Source organism: Pelobates fuscus, chromosome 13 (genome assembly GCF_036172605.1).
Source record: "Pelobates fuscus isolate aPelFus1 chromosome 13, aPelFus1.pri, whole genome shotgun sequence".
In the NCBI taxonomy this organism is placed as follows: Eukaryota; Metazoa; Chordata; class Amphibia; order Anura; family Pelobatidae; genus Pelobates; species Pelobates fuscus.
The window spans coordinates 58,361,839-58,378,114 of record NC_086329.1 but is presented as its reverse complement, the minus strand read 5'-3'; the positions used below and the strand labels follow the sequence as shown (position 1 = coordinate 58,378,114).

At 41.7% G+C, this 16,276-nt stretch overlaps 29 pseudogenes; all 29 read left to right on the top strand.

Annotated features, from left to right (window-relative positions):
- Positions 1–121: 121 nt before the first annotated feature.
- LOC134584479 (5S ribosomal RNA) lies at positions 122–240 on the top strand (annotated as a pseudogene).
- A 134-nt stretch (positions 241–374) lies between these two features.
- LOC134584441 (5S ribosomal RNA) lies at positions 375–493 on the top strand (annotated as a pseudogene).
- A 134-nt stretch (positions 494–627) lies between these two features.
- On the top strand, positions 628–746 carry LOC134584562 (5S ribosomal RNA; annotated as a pseudogene).
- A 387-nt stretch (positions 747–1,133) lies between these two features.
- Positions 1,134–1,252, top strand: LOC134583751 (5S ribosomal RNA; annotated as a pseudogene).
- Positions 1,253–1,386: 134 nt separating this feature from the next.
- LOC134584440 (5S ribosomal RNA) lies at positions 1,387–1,505 on the top strand (annotated as a pseudogene).
- A 385-nt stretch (positions 1,506–1,890) lies between these two features.
- LOC134583917 (5S ribosomal RNA) lies at positions 1,891–2,009 on the top strand (annotated as a pseudogene).
- A 638-nt stretch (positions 2,010–2,647) lies between these two features.
- LOC134583848 (5S ribosomal RNA) lies at positions 2,648–2,766 on the top strand (annotated as a pseudogene).
- Positions 2,767–2,900: 134 nt separating this feature from the next.
- On the top strand, positions 2,901–3,019 carry LOC134584495 (5S ribosomal RNA; annotated as a pseudogene).
- A 134-nt stretch (positions 3,020–3,153) lies between these two features.
- Positions 3,154–3,272, top strand: LOC134583761 (5S ribosomal RNA; annotated as a pseudogene).
- A 134-nt stretch (positions 3,273–3,406) lies between these two features.
- On the top strand, positions 3,407–3,525 carry LOC134584236 (5S ribosomal RNA; annotated as a pseudogene).
- A 134-nt stretch (positions 3,526–3,659) lies between these two features.
- Positions 3,660–3,778, top strand: LOC134583776 (5S ribosomal RNA; annotated as a pseudogene).
- Positions 3,779–3,912: 134 nt separating this feature from the next.
- LOC134583624 (5S ribosomal RNA) lies at positions 3,913–4,031 on the top strand (annotated as a pseudogene).
- A 134-nt stretch (positions 4,032–4,165) lies between these two features.
- On the top strand, positions 4,166–4,284 carry LOC134584351 (5S ribosomal RNA; annotated as a pseudogene).
- A 134-nt stretch (positions 4,285–4,418) lies between these two features.
- LOC134583896 (5S ribosomal RNA) lies at positions 4,419–4,537 on the top strand (annotated as a pseudogene).
- A 387-nt stretch (positions 4,538–4,924) lies between these two features.
- On the top strand, positions 4,925–5,043 carry LOC134583730 (5S ribosomal RNA; annotated as a pseudogene).
- Positions 5,044–5,177: 134 nt separating this feature from the next.
- Positions 5,178–5,296, top strand: LOC134584234 (5S ribosomal RNA; annotated as a pseudogene).
- A 133-nt stretch (positions 5,297–5,429) lies between these two features.
- LOC134584333 (5S ribosomal RNA) lies at positions 5,430–5,548 on the top strand (annotated as a pseudogene).
- Positions 5,549–5,934: 386 nt separating this feature from the next.
- On the top strand, positions 5,935–6,053 carry LOC134584555 (5S ribosomal RNA; annotated as a pseudogene).
- A 134-nt stretch (positions 6,054–6,187) lies between these two features.
- On the top strand, positions 6,188–6,306 carry LOC134584534 (5S ribosomal RNA; annotated as a pseudogene).
- Positions 6,307–6,441: 135 nt separating this feature from the next.
- LOC134583775 (5S ribosomal RNA) lies at positions 6,442–6,560 on the top strand (annotated as a pseudogene).
- Positions 6,561–6,947: 387 nt separating this feature from the next.
- LOC134583800 (5S ribosomal RNA) lies at positions 6,948–7,066 on the top strand (annotated as a pseudogene).
- A 134-nt stretch (positions 7,067–7,200) lies between these two features.
- Positions 7,201–7,319, top strand: LOC134584330 (5S ribosomal RNA; annotated as a pseudogene).
- A 134-nt stretch (positions 7,320–7,453) lies between these two features.
- LOC134583860 (5S ribosomal RNA) lies at positions 7,454–7,572 on the top strand (annotated as a pseudogene).
- Positions 7,573–7,959: 387 nt separating this feature from the next.
- On the top strand, positions 7,960–8,078 carry LOC134583798 (5S ribosomal RNA; annotated as a pseudogene).
- Positions 8,079–8,212: 134 nt separating this feature from the next.
- Positions 8,213–8,331, top strand: LOC134584329 (5S ribosomal RNA; annotated as a pseudogene).
- A 134-nt stretch (positions 8,332–8,465) lies between these two features.
- LOC134583859 (5S ribosomal RNA) lies at positions 8,466–8,584 on the top strand (annotated as a pseudogene).
- A 134-nt stretch (positions 8,585–8,718) lies between these two features.
- Positions 8,719–8,837, top strand: LOC134584636 (5S ribosomal RNA; annotated as a pseudogene).
- Positions 8,838–8,971: 134 nt separating this feature from the next.
- On the top strand, positions 8,972–9,090 carry LOC134584344 (5S ribosomal RNA; annotated as a pseudogene).
- A 134-nt stretch (positions 9,091–9,224) lies between these two features.
- Positions 9,225–9,343, top strand: LOC134583613 (5S ribosomal RNA; annotated as a pseudogene).
- The last annotated feature ends 6,933 nt before the right edge of the window (positions 9,344–16,276 follow it).

Here is a 16,276-nt window from a genome sequence, read left to right as displayed (position 1 = left end):
TTTTTGCATTATGATGTCATAATCAGATCACTTTTTTCCCTATCCAGAAGCGTCTTGTCTTTTGTCACAACCAGTGTTTGATATTCTACCAACATCATCTAAATTGCATTCAATTAATTTTGCCTATGGCCATACCAGTCTGAAAATGCCTGATCTCGTCAGATCTCAGAAGCCATCCAGACTCGGGACTGGTTTGTACTTGTATGGGAGACCAACTAGGAACCTCAGGTGCCATAAGCTTTTCTTTATTTCTTTTTTGCATTATGATGTCATAATCAGATCACTTTTTTCCCTATCCAGAAGCGTCTTGTCTTTTGTCGCAACCAGTGTTTGATATTCTACCAACATCAGTGAAATTGCATTCAATTAGTTATGACTATGGCCATACCAGTCTGAAAATGCCTGATCTCGTTAGATTTCAGGAGCCATCCAGACTCGGGCCTGGTTAGTACTTGTATGGGAGACCAACTGGGAACCTCAGGTGCCATAAGCTTTTGTTTATTTCTTTTTTGCATTATGATGTCATAATCAGATCACTTTTTTCCCTATCCAGAAGCGTCTTGTCTTTTGTCGCAACCAGTGTTTGATATTCTACCAACATCAGTGAAATTGCATTCAATTAGTTATGACTATGGCCATACCAGTCTGAAAATGCCTGATCTCGTTAGATTTCAGAAGCCATCCAGACTCAGGCCTGGTTAGTACTTGTATGGGAGACCAACTGGGAACCTCAGGTGCCATAAGCTTTTGTTTATTTTTTTTTTGCATTATGATGTCATAATCAGATCACTTTTTTCCCTATCCAGAAGCGTCTTGTCTTTTGTCGCAACCAGTGTTTGATATTCTACCAACATCAGTGAAATTGCATTCAATTAAGTTTGCCTATGGCCATACCAGTCTGAAAATGCCTGATATTGTCAGATCTCAGAAGCCATCCAGACTCGGGACTGGTTAGTACTGGTATGGGAGACCAACTTGGAACCTCAGATACAATACTCTTTTCTTTATTTCTTTTTTGCATTATGATGTCATAATCAGATCACTTTTTTCCCTATCCAGAAGCGTCTTGTCTTTTGTCGCAACCAGTGTTTGATATTCTACCAACATCAGTGAAATTGCATTCATTTAATTTTGTCTATGGCCATACCAGTCTGAAAATGCCTGATCTCGTCAGATCTCAGAAGCCATCCAGACTCGGGACTGGTTTGTACTTGTATGGCAGACCAACTAGGAACCTCAGGTGCCATAAGCTTTTCTTTATTTCTTTTTTGCATTATGATGTCATAATCAGATCACTTTTTTCCCTATCCAGAAGCGTCTTGTCTTTTGTCGCAACCAGTGTTTGATATTCTACCAACATCAGTGAAATTGCATTCAATTAGTTATGACTATGGCCATACCAGTCTGAAAATGCCTGATCTCGTTAGATTTCAGGAGCCATCCAGACTCGGGCCTGGTTAGTACTTGTATGGGAGACCAACTGGGAACCTCAGGTGCCATAAGCTTTTGTTTATTTTTTTTTTGCATTATGATTTCATAATCAGATCACTTTTTTCCCTATCCAGAAGCGTCTTGTCTTTTGTCGCAACCAGTGTTTGATATTCTACCAACATCAGTGAAATTGCATTCAATTAAATTTGCCTATGGCCATACCAGTCTGAAAATGCCTGATATCGTCAGATCTCAGAAGCCATCCAGACTCGGGACTGGTTAGTACTGGTATGGGAGACCAACTAGGAACCTCAGTGCCATAAGCTTTTCTTTATTTCTTTTTTGCATTATGATGTCATAATCAGATCACTTTTTCCCTATCCAGAAGCTTCTTGTCTTTTGTCGCAACCAGTGTTTGATATTCTACCAACATCAGTGAATTTGCATTCAATTAATTTTGCCTATGGCCATACCAGTCTGAAAATGCCTGATCTCGTCAGATCTCAGTAACCATCCAGACTCGGGCCTGGTTAGTACTTGTATGGGAGACCAACTAGGAACCTCAGGTGCCATAAGCTTTTGTTTATTTCTTTTTTGCATTATGATGTCATAATCAGATCACTTTTTCCCTATCCAGAAGCGTCTTGTCTTTTGTCGCAACCAGTGTTTGATATTTTACCAACATCAGTGAAATTGCATTCGATTAATTTTGCCTATGGCCATACCAGTCTGAAAATGCCTGATCTCGTCAGATCTCAGAAGCCATTCAGACTCGTGCCTGGTTAGGACTTGTATGGGAGACCAACTAGGAACCTCACCTGCCATAAGCTATTGTTTATTTCTTTTTTGCATTATGATGTCATAATCAGATCATTTTTTCCCTATCCAGAAGTGTCTTGTCTTTTGTCGCAACCAGTGTTTGTATATTCTACCAACATCAGTGAAATTGCATTCAATTAATTTTGCCTATGGCCATACAAGTCGGAAAATGCCTGATCTCGTCAGATCTCAGAAGCCATCCAGACTCGGGTCTGGTTAGTACTTGTATGGGAGACCAACTAGGAACCTCAGGGTCCATAAGCTTTTGTTTATTTCTTTTTTGCATTATGATGTCATAATCAGATCACTTTTTCCCTATCCAGAAGTGTCTTGTCTGTTGTCGCAACCAGTGTTTGATATTCTACCAACATCAGTGAAATTGCATTCACTTAACTTTGTCTATGGCCATACCAGTCTGAAAATGCCTGATCTCGTCAGATCTCAGAAGCCATCCAGACTCAGGACTGGTTAGTACTTGTATGGGAGACCAACTAGGAACCTCAGGTGCCATAAGATTTTCTTTATTTCTTTTTTGCATTATGATGTCATAATCAGATCACTTTTTTCCCTATCCAGAAGCGTCTTGTCTTTTGTCGCAACCAGTGTTTGATATTCTACCAACATCAGTGAAATTGCATTCAATGAATTTTGCCTATGGCCATACCAATCTGAAAATGCCTGATCTCGTCAGATCTCAGAAGCCATCCAGACTCGGGCCTGGTTAGTACATGTATGGGAGACCAACTAGGAACCTCAGGTGCCATAAGCTTTTCTTTATTTCTTTTTTGCATTATGATGTCATAATCAGATCACTTTTTTCCCTATCCAGAAGCGTCTTGTCTTTTGTCGCAACCAGTGTTTGATATTCTACCAACATCAGTGAAATTGCATTCAACTAATTTTGCCTATGGCCATACCAGTCTGAAAATGCCTGATCTCGTCAGATCTCAGAAGCCATCCAGACTCAGGACTGGTTAGTACTTGTATGGGAGACCAACTAGGAACCTCAGGTGCCATAAGATTTTCTTTATTTCTTTTTTGCATTATGATGTCATAATCAGATCACTTTTTTCCCTATCCAGAAGCGTCTTGTCTTTTGTCGCAACCAGTGTTTGATATTCTACCAACATCAGTGAAATTGCATTCAATGAATTTTGCCTATGGCCATACCAGTCTGAAAATGCCTGATCTCGTCAGATCTCAGAAGCCATCCAGACTCGGGCCTGGTTAGTACATGTATGGGAGACCAACTAGGAACCTCAGGTGCCATAAGCTTTTCTTTATTTCTTTTTTGCATTATGATGTCATAATCAGATCACTTTTTTCCCTATCCAGAAGCGTCTTGTCTTTTGTCGCAACCAGTGTTTGATATTCTACCAACATCAGTGAAATTGCATTCAATTAATTTTGCCCATGGCCATACCAGTCTGAAAATGCCTGATCTCGTCAGATCTCAGAAGCCATCCAGACTCAGGACTGGTTAGTACTTGTATGGGAGACCAACTAGGAACCTCAGGTGCCATAAGCTTTTCTTTATTTCTTTTTTGCATTATGATGTCATAATCAGATCACTTTTTTCCCTATCCAGAAGCGTCTTGTCTTTTGTCGCAACCAGTGTTTGATATTCTACCAACATCAGTGAAATTGCATTCATTTAGTTTTGCCTATGGCCATACCAGTCTGAAAATGCCTGATCTCGTCAGATCTCAGAAGCCATCCAGACTCGGGACTGGTTAGTACTTGTATGGGAGACCAACTAGGAACCTCAGGTGTCATAAGGTTTTGTTTATTTCTTTTTTGCATTATGATGTCATAATCAGATCACTTTTTTCTCTATCCAGAAGCGTCTTGTCTTTTGTCACAACCAGTGTTTGATATTCTACCAACATCAGTGAAATTGCATTCTAATAATTTTGCCTATGGCCATACCAGTCTGAAAATGCCTGATCTCGTCAGATCTCAGAAGCCATCCAGACTCGGGACTGGTTAGTACTTGTATGGGAGACCAACTAGGAACCTCTGGTGCCATAAGCTTTTCTTTATTTCTTTTTTGCATTATGATGTCATAATCAGATCACTTTTTTCCCTATCCAGAAGCGTCTTGTCTTTTGTCGCAACCAGTGTTTGATATTCTACCAACATCAGTGAAATTGCATTCAATTAGTTATGACTATGGCCATACCAGTCTGAAAATGCCTGGTCTTGTTAGATTTCAGAAGCCATCCAGACTCAGGCCTGGTTAGTACTTGTATGGGAGACCAACTGGGAACCTCAGGTGCCATAAGCTTTTGTTTATTTTTTTTTTGCATTATGATGTCATAATCAGATCACTTTTTTCCCTATCCAGAAGCGTCTTGTCTTTTGTCGCAACCAGTGTTTGATATTCTACCAACATCAGTGAAATTGCATTCAATTAAATTTGCCTATGGACATACCAGTCTGAAAATGCCTGATATCGTCAGATCTCAGAAGCCATCCAGACTCGGGACTGGTTAGTACTTGTATGGGAGACCAACTAGGAACCTCAGATACAATACTCTTTTGTTTATTTCTTTTTTGCATTATGATGTTATAATCAGATCACTTTTTTCCCTATCCAGAAGCGTCTTGTCTTTTGTCGATATCAGTGTTTGATATTCTACCAACATCAGTGAAATTGCATTCAATTAAGTTTGGCTATGGCCATACCAGTCTGAAAATGCCTGATCTCGTCAGATCTCAAAAGCCATCCAGACTCGGGACTGGTTAGTACTTGTATGGGAGACCAACTCGGAACCTCAGGTGCCATAAGCTTTTCTTTATTTCTTTTTTGCATTATGATGTCATAATCAGATCACTTTTTTCCCTATCCAGAAGTGTCTTGTCTGTTGTCGCAACCAGTGTTTGATATTCTACCAACATCAGTGAAATTGCATTCAATTAATTTTGCCTATTGCCATACCAGTCTGAAAATGCCTGATCTCGTCAGATCTCAGAAGCCATGCAGACTTGGGCCTGGTTAGTACTTGTATGGGAGACCAACTAGGAACCTCAGGTGCCTTAAGCTTTTCTTTATTTCTTTTTTGCATTATGATGTCATAATCAGATCACTTTTTCCCTATCCAGAAGCTTCTTGTCTTTTGTCGCAACCAGTGTTTGATATTTTACCAACATCAGTGAAATTGCATTCGATTAATTTTGCCTATGGCCATACCAGTCTGAAAATGACTGATCTCGTCAGATCTCAGTAACCATCCAGACTCGGGCCTGGTTAGTACTTGTATGGGAGACCAACTAGGAACCTCAGGTGCCATAAGCTTTTGTTTATTTCTTTTTTGCATTATGATGTCATAATCAGATCACTTTTTCCCTATCCAGAAGCTTCTTGTCTTTTGTCGCAACCAGTGTTTGATATTTTACCAACATCAGTGAAATTGCATTCGATTAATTTTGCCTATGGCCATACCAGTCTGAAAATGCCTGATCTCGTCAGATCTCAGAAGCCATTCAGACTCGTGCCTGGTTAGGACTTGTATGGGAGACCAACTAGGAACCTCACCTGCCATAAGCTTTTGTTTATTTCTTTTTTGCATTATGATGTCATAATCAGATCATTTTTTCCCTATCCAGAAGTGTCTTGTCTTTTGTCGCAACCAGTGTTTGTATATTCTACCAACATCAGTGAAATTGCATTCAATTAATTTTGCCTATGGCCATACCAGTCGGAAAATGCCTGATCTCGTCAGATCTCAGAAGCCATACAGACTCGGGTCTGGTTAGTACTTGTATGGGAGACCAACTAGGAACCTCAGGTGCCATAAGGTTTTCTTTATTTCTTTTTTGCATTATGATGTCATAATCAGATCACTTTTTTCCCTATCCAGAAGCGTCTTGTCTTTTGTCGCAACCAGTGTTTGATATTCTACCAACATCAGTGAAATTGCATTCATTTAATTTTGCCTATGGCCATACCAGTCTGAAAATGCCTGATCTCGTCAGATCTCAGAAGCCATCCAGACTCGGGACTGGTTAGTACTTGTATGGGAGATCAACTAGGAACCTCAGGTGCCATAAGCTTTTCTTTATTTCTTTTTTGCATTATGATGTCATAATCAGATCACTTTTTTCCCTATCCAGAAGCGTCTTGTCTTTTGTCGCAACCAGTGTTTGTATATTCTACCAACATCAGTGAAATTGCAATCAATTAATTTTGCCCATGGCCATACCAGTCTGAAAATGCCTGATCTCGTCAGATCTCAGAAGCCATCCAGACTCAGGACTGGTTAGTACTTGTATGGGAGACCAACTAGGAACCTCAGGTGCCATAAGCTTTTGTTTATTATTTTTTTGCATTATGATGTCATAATCAGATCACTTTTTTCCCTATCCAGAAGCGTCTTGTCTTTTGTCGCAACCAGTGTTTGATATTCTACCAACATCAGTGAAATTGCATTCAATTAAATTTGCCTATGGCCATACCAGTCTGAAAATGCCTGATATCGTCAGATCTCAGAAGCCATCCAGACTCGGGACTGGTTAGTACTGGTATGGGAGACCAACTAGGAATCTCAGATACAATATTCTTTTGTTTATTTCTTTTTTGCATTATGATGTTATAATCAGATCACTTTTTTCCCTATCCAGAAGCGTCTTGTCTTTTGTCGATATCAGTGTTTGATATTCTACCAACATCAGTGAAATTGCATTCAATTAAGTTTGCCTATGGCCATACCAGTCTGCAAATGCCTGATCTCGTCAGATCTCAAAAGCCATCCAGACTCGGGACTGGTTAGTACTTGTATGGGAGACCAACTAGGAACCTCAGGTGCCATAAGGTTTTGTTTATTTCTTTTTTGCATTATGATGTCATAATCAGATCACTTTTTTCCCTATCCAGAAGCGTCATGTCTTTTGTCACAACCAGTGTTTGATATTCTACCAACATCAGTGAAATTGCATTCAATGAATTTTGCCTATGGCCATACCAGTCTGAAAATGCCTGATCTCGTCAGATCTCAGAAGCCATTCAGTCTCGGGCCTGGTTAGTACATGTATGGGAGACCAACTAGGAACCTCAGGTGCCATAAGCTTTTCTTTATTTCTTTTTTGCATTATGATGTCATAATCAGATCACTTTTTTCCCTATCCAGAAGCGTCTTGTCTTTTGTCGCAACCAGTGTTTGATATTCTACCAACATCAGTGAAATTGCATTCAATTAATTTTGTCCATGGCCATACCAGTCTGAAAATGCCTGATCTCGTCAGATCTCAGAAGCCATCCAGACTCAGGACTGGTTAGTACTTGTATGGGAGACCAACTAGGAACCTCAGGTGCCATAAGCTTTTGTTTATTATTTTTTTGCATTATGATGTCATAATCAGATCACTTTTTTCCCTATCCAGAAGCGTCTTGTCTTTTGTCGCAACCAGTGTTTGATATTCTACCAACATCAGTGAAATTGCATTCAATTAAATTTGCCTATGGCCATACCAGTCTGAAAATGCCTGATATCGTCAGATCTCAGAAGCCATCCAGACTCGGGACTGGTTAGTACTGGTATGGGAGACCAACTAGGAATCTCAGATACAATATTCTTTTGTTTATTTCTTTTTTGCATTATGATGTTATAATCAGATCACTTTTTTCCCTATCCAGAAGCGTCTTGTCTTTTGTCGATATCAGTGTTTGATATTCTACCAACATCAGTGAAATTGCATTCAATTAAGTTTGCCTATGGCCATACCAGTCTGCAAATGCCTGATCTCGTCAGATCTCAAAAGCCATCCAGACTCGGGACTGGTTAGTACTTGTATGGGAGACCAACTAGGAACCTCAGGTGCCATAAGGTTTTGTTTATTTCTTTTTTGCATTATGATGTCATAATCAGATCACTTTTTTCCCTATCCAGAAGCGTCATGTCTTTTGTCACAACCAGTGTTTGATATTCTACCAACATCAGTGAAATTGCATTCAATGAATTTTGCCTATGGCCATACCAGTCTGAAAATGCCTGATCTCGTCAGATCTCAGAAGCCATTCAGTCTCGGGCCTGGTTAGTACATGTATGGGAGACCAACTAGGAACCTCAGGTGCCATAAGCTTTTCTTTATTTCTTTTTTGCATTATGATGTCATAATCAGATCACTTTTTTCCCTATCCAGAAGCGTCTTGTCTTTTGTCGCAACCAGTGTTTGATATTCTACCAACATCAGTGAAATTGCATTCAATTAATTTTGTCCATGGCCATACCAGTCTGAAAATGCCTGATCTCGTCAGATCTCAGAAGCCATCCAGACTCAGGACTGGTTAGTACTTGTATGGGAGACCAACTAGGAACCTCAGGTGCCATAAGCTTTTCTTTATTTCTTTTTTGCATTATGATGTCATAATCAGATCACTTTTTTCCCTATCCAGAAGCGTCTTGTCTTTTGTCGCAACCAGTGTTTGATATTCTACCAACATCAGTGAAATTGCATTCATTTAATTTTGCCTATGGCCATACCAGTCTGAAAATGCCTGATCTCGTCAGATCTCAGAAGTCATCCAGACTCGGGACTGGTTAGTACTTGTATGGGAGACCAACTAGGAACCTCAGGTGTCATAAGGTTTTGTTTATTTCTTTTTTGCATTATGATGTCATAATCAGATCACTTTTTTCCCTATCCAGAAGCGTCTTGTCTTTTGTCACAACCAGTGTTTGATATTCTACCAACATCAGTGAAATTGCATTCTTTTAATTTTGCCTATGGCCATACCAGTCTGAAAATGCCTGATCTCGTCAGATCTCAGAAGCCATCCAGACTCGGGACTGGTTAGTACTTGTATGGGAGACCAACTAGGAACCTCAGGTGCCATAAGCTTTTCTTTATTTCTTTTTTGCATTATGATGTCATAATCAGATCACTTTTTTCCCTATCCAGAAGCGTCTTGTCTTTTGTCGCAACCAGTGTTTGATATTCTACCAACATCAGTGAAATTGCATTCATTTAATTTCGCCTATGGCCATACCAGTCTGAAAATGCCTGATCTCATTAGATCTCAGAAGCCATCCAGACTCGGGACTGGTTAGTACTTGTATGGGAGACCAACTAGGAACCTCAGGTGTCATAAGGTTTTGTTTATTTCTTTTTTGCATTATGATGTTGTTATGGTACTTTTTGAAAGTAAACCAAAATGTTCAAAGTCTATCTGTTCCTGTCCAAATCAATAAATTAAATTGCGTATATACGCTGAAGTAATTAAGTCTGACACACGAGGTTCAGGTTAAAATAACTTCGAGAAAGTTTATTGGCAAGTGAAGTAAAAGCGGGCGCGCAGGCCCTTTTAAGAGGCATTTTGCGTCATCATTGATTATTAGAATATCAGCAAATAAACATCATCAATTGGATTAATTGTTAAGTGACGGAGTTAGTGTCTTACCTATTGGTTAGTAAAATTAAGAGGTTAGTCCCGTGCCCACCCATCAGAGGTGGGATTATTCTGGACACGGGTGGGGGACAAGGGGGTCCTAAGCGTCATTTTACACGGTCAATGATATCAGGCTTTATGTCCAGGTGCAAGGTCTCTTATGAATAGAACATTTCATTACTACTGTGTTCTGTGGCCTTCAAACTGTACTATCTTACAAGCTCTAAGGAGTAGCCAGCAAGTCTTAAGGAGTAGCCAGCACCTCCTGGTACTTGTCCTTGAAGGAAACACAGTCTTTGTCTACTGTATTAATTGGGTTGAGAAGTTCAGTCACGTAATGTAGTTTTAAAATGAACAAGTTAAGTCATGAGGACAAAATGGGGGATTGAAGAAGTCAGGTTAGGAGGACAAAATGGAGGACGAAGTCACAGTATAAAGTTAAAATGGAGTTAGTACAATAATTCAATACAAGTACAATAAAGATTTTTTAATAATTCCACATCAGTCCCCCCTATGAAATGTTAGATTCTAAGAGATAAAACTTTATTATGTTAGTATCAGAAGACGTGTTAACCCAAAGGCACAGAAACCCCGTGGCCGCTAGCTAGATGTTAATGCAAAGTGCAAGGCTGTCCCTAGATCTGACCCTAATAGGCTAACCATCCGTCAGTATGGCTCTCGAACGCTTCACACCCAAGGGTATCCCATGGCAGCTAACCCACCACTTCTCCACATGGGGCCTTTACCATTCACTGACAGATGCTGTCCCTAATCTAGTCCCTTCCTAGAATTCCTGCACTTTATCAACAAAGGGGATAAGTTGCAGCGGCAGACAGGGTGAGTTGATGTCTTGAAATTCTTGGTCATCAACTTCGAGATGGGTAAAAGCGGGTGCCGCTTGGTCAACAGTCTTCATGAGGGATTTTCTCAGACATGGGAGGACACAACAAAAGAGAAGAGCAAAAATAAAAAGAAAAATTAGTATAGCCATACCAATCTGCATTAAAGCCTTTTGCCATCCTGTCATCCAACCAAACCATCTTTCCCAGGGATCTTTTATCCCAGAATTCCTTTTTAACTCTTCAGACAGGTCATTTAATTTTTCTATAGCTAGTGTGACTTTACCATTAGGGCCTGTGTTTTCTGGGATGTAGGTACAACATGTCATAGTGTCAGGCAAAATCTTACAAACCCCTCCTTTTTTGGCTAAGATCATATCTAGGGCCATCCTATTCTGAAAAGTCATTTGGGATGTGGCCTGTAACTGTTCGGCCAACCCCTGGAGGGCGTCTCTGGTGTAATTGACAAAACGCTGTTGATTATAATAAATGTAATTTATCCAATTTAGATTCTTGTTTGCGGTAACTATGGTAAAAATTGATTCAAATCCTGCAGCAACTTCATCCCTAGCTTTAAACTCATTGGGCACCCCCCTGGGCACTCCAATGGCATCAATATATACATGAGGATCAAAACTTCCTTTCACTGGGGCGTCACGTTTAACCTTAGTGTGGCTGAACTCATGGGTGTTGAGGTGTGTGTCAGAAATAATATGTATAGGCATGATGGCCTTAGTCAAAGTACACTCTCCCCACCATTCTGTGTCCATTCTGGATCTCAGCTGTAAATCCCCACACAACCAGTAAATGTCTCCTAGTGACCTAGTATGGTGTTGCAGCAAGCGTACAGGAACAGTTCTGTATGTAGCACAATAACCTTTGGAAAAGTTACCCACAAATTTACCAATACCATCGTACATGGCATAGCAAGTGTAATTACCTTTATATACGGTAATACCATCAGGGGGTTTGACATCGTTGGCTAGGAGAGGATACTCCTTTGTCCATGCAATACATATGGACCTGTTAAAATTATAGTGATAGGCAAAAAGGCTTAAAATACATTCTTCTATATCTACAGGTAGGATTAAAGGTACGGTACCTAGGTGAGGCCGGGCACCGCCACACACGTAACATGCAGTTCTATTATGCTTATTAGCATTATATTTCATCCATTCTAACCATAAGTTTACATCATTAAAACCTGTTTCAGCGGCCATGGTATCTTCAAAAGTGGGGTTAGCAATGGCCATCATGTCTTGAAAGGTCTGGATATGAGGTTTTAATGGGTTAGGGACCATATGGGTGGCCCCTTGCCACTCAGAAGAGTTGCACATATCTTTAAGGTAGAAATTCCCTAACTTTTTATAGGAACCCTTTTTCCAATACATCCCCATCACATACTGGTCTGCATCTGTTGGGCTTGGATGCTCAATATTAAGAATTAATTTCATTGGTGTACTCCCCCCGGGCTTTCTCAAAGTCATCCTCTGGAGAAGGGATCTACCATGATCATCTACTTTAGATACGGCACTTTTTGGTTTGTAACCCCAGGCAGGCCCGGCATTCCATCCCGCCGCCCCCCAGTGATCACAATTGTGCCCCCATTGTTTGTCAACTACACAAACATATGGGTCTTTCGAATGAGGGATATCTCTATAGATGCTCTGGATTTGTGGTGTGGGAAATGGGCATTCTACAATATCACAGTAGTCAAAGGTATAAGTAGCCACCTGGGTGCATGATGAATTATACCAGAAGGTGTACCCACTAATGTCTTTGGTAATGGCTACTTGCTGGGCCTTCATAAGGCTAATTAAGGAGAAGATGTACCAGAGATACATGTTTGTGCGATATTCGCTTCCTCTGGGGCAGGAGATTTCTTGCAGTGGGAAGCGTGGATCCAATTTGGCCTACCGGCCAATTTGACGGAGGTTGCGGTAATCAGGAGGACTTGGAATGGACCGTCAAATCTTGGTTCCAGGGTATTTTTCCGCACAAACTTCTTGACCAGGACCCAATCTCCGGGAAGTAGGTTATGGGAACCTGTATCCAATTCGGGATCTGGAATTGAAGAGAAAACTTGGGCATGTATTTTGTTTAGGACATTTGCAAGTTCAGTTACATAGTCTACTAAAACATCTGATTGGAGTTGCAACTGCTGCGGATAATAACAACCTAGTCTGGGTGCTGTCCCAAATAGAACCTCATATGGGGACAGTGAATGCTTCCCTCTAGGTGTGTGCCTAACACTAAATAGAGCTATTGGTAGGCTTTCTGGCCAGGGCATCTTTGTTTCTTGTGACATTTTTAACATTCTAGTTTTTAGGGTGCCATTCATGCGCTCCACTTTACCACTACTTTGTGGGTGGTAAGGGGTGTGGAAGGCTAGAGTCACCCCTAGGGCAGTCCAAATTTCTTTAGTCACAGTTGCTGTAAAGGCTGGGCCTTGATCACTCTCAATAACTTCTGGGAGTCCGAATCTACATACAATATCTGTAAGTAGGCGCTTTGCGGTTGTTTTTGCAGTGATATTGGCCACTGGGTAGGCTTCTGGCCAGCCTGAGAACATGTCCACTATTACTAGTGCATATTCATGGGGCCCACTCTTGGGCATTTGGATGTGGTCAATTTGAATCCGCTGGAAGGGGTACATGGGCTTTGCCAGGTGTTTCGCAGGTACTTTAACTGGTCTTCCTGGATTGCATTTTGCACAAATGACACAGGCCTTGCAGAAGCTATTGATCAATGTTGTGATTCCAGGTGCTTCATAATACTTCTGTATGAGGGCGGCCATCAATTCTTTTGACAGGTGTGCAGGCCCATGTGCCCATTGGACAACTGCTGGATACAAATTTCTGGGAAGACAAAATTTGAAGTTGTTGTAATATATTCCGTCCTTTTGGACAGCTCCTTTCTTTTTCCATTTCTGGACTTCTTCAGGAGTGACTGCAGCTTGCTGTTCTTGTAAAATTCGCAAATCAGTAGGAAGAGTTTGCAGGGCAAAAATAGGGACTTCTTCTTCTTGTCCGGACACTTCTTCATCCACTTCCTGCAAATCCCTGGCCGCTAACTTAGCAGCCTGATCAGCCAAATGGTTGCCCTTTGCTTCATCTGTATCCAATTTCCCATGGGCCTTTACTTTCAAAACGGCCACTTCTTTGGGGAGTAGGAGGGCATCCATTAGCTCCTTGATTGCAGTGCTGTGTTTGACTGGTGTACCGGCGGTGGTAAGAAATCCTCTAGTCTTCCAAATTAGGCCGAAGTCATGTGCCACGCCTAGAGCATATCTTGAATCTGTATAGATGTTGGCACGTTTTCCTTCGGAAATTTTGCAGGCTGAAGTCAGAGCCTGTAATTCAGCTTCTTGTGCAGACATTGCTGGTGGTAAGGATGATGATTTAATAACTTCATCTGTTGTGGTTACGGCATATCCTGTATGATATGTTCCTCCTTCATCGGCATATCTCGATCCGTCCACAAACAGGGTAAAATCCGGATCTGGTAATGGGTTCTCATGCACAGTTGGTAAGTGCACTGTTTCCATTTTCATCTGTTCAAAACAGTCATGAGGTGTTTCTGGGTCATAATCATTCTTTATGACCAGATCTTGAAATTCCTTTTCCAGGAAATGGCGTGGCCATGCTTCTAGAAGGTCAGTTGTTGGGTATTTGACAATACCATTTTCCTGTAGCTGTTCTTCATTCATGGTGGCCCATAGTTTTGCCATGGGCCCAAGATCATTCCATGACCTTGTCTTCAACTTGGTAACAGGAATATGTGGGATAGCAGTATCCCAATGACGGTAAAGGTAGTTAAGTTGTTGAGGTAGCTGGATCAAGACCATACTATTGCCGTCAGAGTCACAATAGAAGTCTTGTGCAGTAAGCTTTACATCGGTCCGGTGGTAAAGCTCATCTTCATAGCAAGGTTCAGGGGTAATGTTTGGTTTGTACCACGTGGTGCAGAAGGCGTGATCTGGGCCTTCACAGAGAGGTTTTTCACCTTCATAAAATGTCAAATGTGGATGCATGACTTTCTTGATACATCCACAGAGCAGGTGAATGTAGGTTTCATCCGTGATAAATCCATAGTAGATACCCCCCTCAGGGAGTGGAAGAAGAGTGGACGGATTAAGCACCTGACATCTTTGGATGGAAATGTTGTCAGGCAAAAGAAGATGACACTGTAAGCGCAGGTGTCTGGCTGGAGACACGTGCTTGAGCTGGACTTGGTTGATGATGGCAGAGATGTCATGAGGGGCCAAAACAACCAGAGGGTGGCCAAGGACCAGGTCTGAGGTCTTCTCTATGAGTTCTCTCGCAGCAAAAACAGCCCTGAGACAGGAAGGAGTCCCTCTGGCCACAATGTCCAGTTGACATGAGAAATATCCAATAGGCCTCTGGCGGCCTCTTAAGTCATTAGTTTGGGTGAGCACTCCTGTTGCGTGGCCTTGTCTTTCAGAGACAAACAATTTGAAAGTTTTGGAGTAGTCAGGGAGGCCCAAGGCAGGAGCAGAAGCAATGGCTCGTTTGAGAGCATTAAAATTGTCCATAGCTTCTTTAGTTAAACAGAAAGGGTCAGACTTAAGTGCGTCATAGAGAGGTTGCATGAGCAGAGAGGCTTCTGGGATCCATGCTCTGCAGTAGGAAATGAGGCCTAGGAAGGCATGAAGAGACTTAGAAGTCCTTGGAGGCGGAATATCCAGCACAGCTCTTACCCGGTCCCGAGTAAGATGTCTGGTACCTTGAGATAGGCAGTGTCCAAGGAAAATTACTGAAGGTTGGCAGAACTGTAGCTTGATGAGCGAAGCTTTGCATCCTTGTTCTGCAAAATAACAAAGCAGACTAATTGAGCACTCTTCGGTAGTGGGTATGTCATCTCCACAGAGCAGCAAATCATCCACATACTGAAGCAGAACAACTTCTGGGTGCTCGGCTTGCCATGGGTCAAGGATGGTGGCCATGGCCTTTGCAAATTGACTTGGTGAATTTTGTGCCCCTTGGGGCATGACAGTCCAGGTATACTGTTGCATCTCATGAGTGAAAGCAAACAGATATTGGCAGGATGGGTCCAGTGGGACACTGAAAAAAGCATTTGCTAGGTCAATAACTGTGAAGAATTTTGCAGATGGTGGGACTCCAGAGAGCAGAGTATGAGGATTTGGTACAAGAGGGGTGTCCAGGACTGTAGCTTCATTAACAGCACGGAGATCCTGAACCATCCTGTACTTCTCTGGCTCACCCTTCGGAGTTTTCTTTTTCACAGGAAATAACGGGGTGTTGCATTCAGATTTACATTTGACAAGGGCACCCTTCTCCAAGAGTGCCTTAATGTGGACAGAAATTGCAGCAGACTGTGCTGGTTTTAATGGATATTGTGGTTTTCTTGGTAATTTAGCTCCTGAAATAAGCTTTACCACCACAGGGGGAACATTTAGGTGACCTATGTCCTCTGGGCCTGAGGACCATAACTTTGCGGGCACCTGTGTTTTTAATTCCTCTGGGAAATTGGACCTTAATTCTGCTGTCTCCTCACGGGGCTTTTCTAAATGCAGCATCAGAGGCAAAGAGCATAGGGCTGAAGTGTCTGATACAGACAGAGGTGTAAACATTTCTACCTGCCCATCCGGGGTAAAGGTGATGGATGCTTGCAGGCGTGAGAGAACATCAGCACCTAACAGGTTAATTGGGCATGTGGAGGATACTACAAAGCGAGCGAGCAGGCTAGAACCAACTCGTAGTGGAGTTGTTAGAGGGCTATGTCTCGGTTGGCCATCCACTCCAACACAAGAGACATC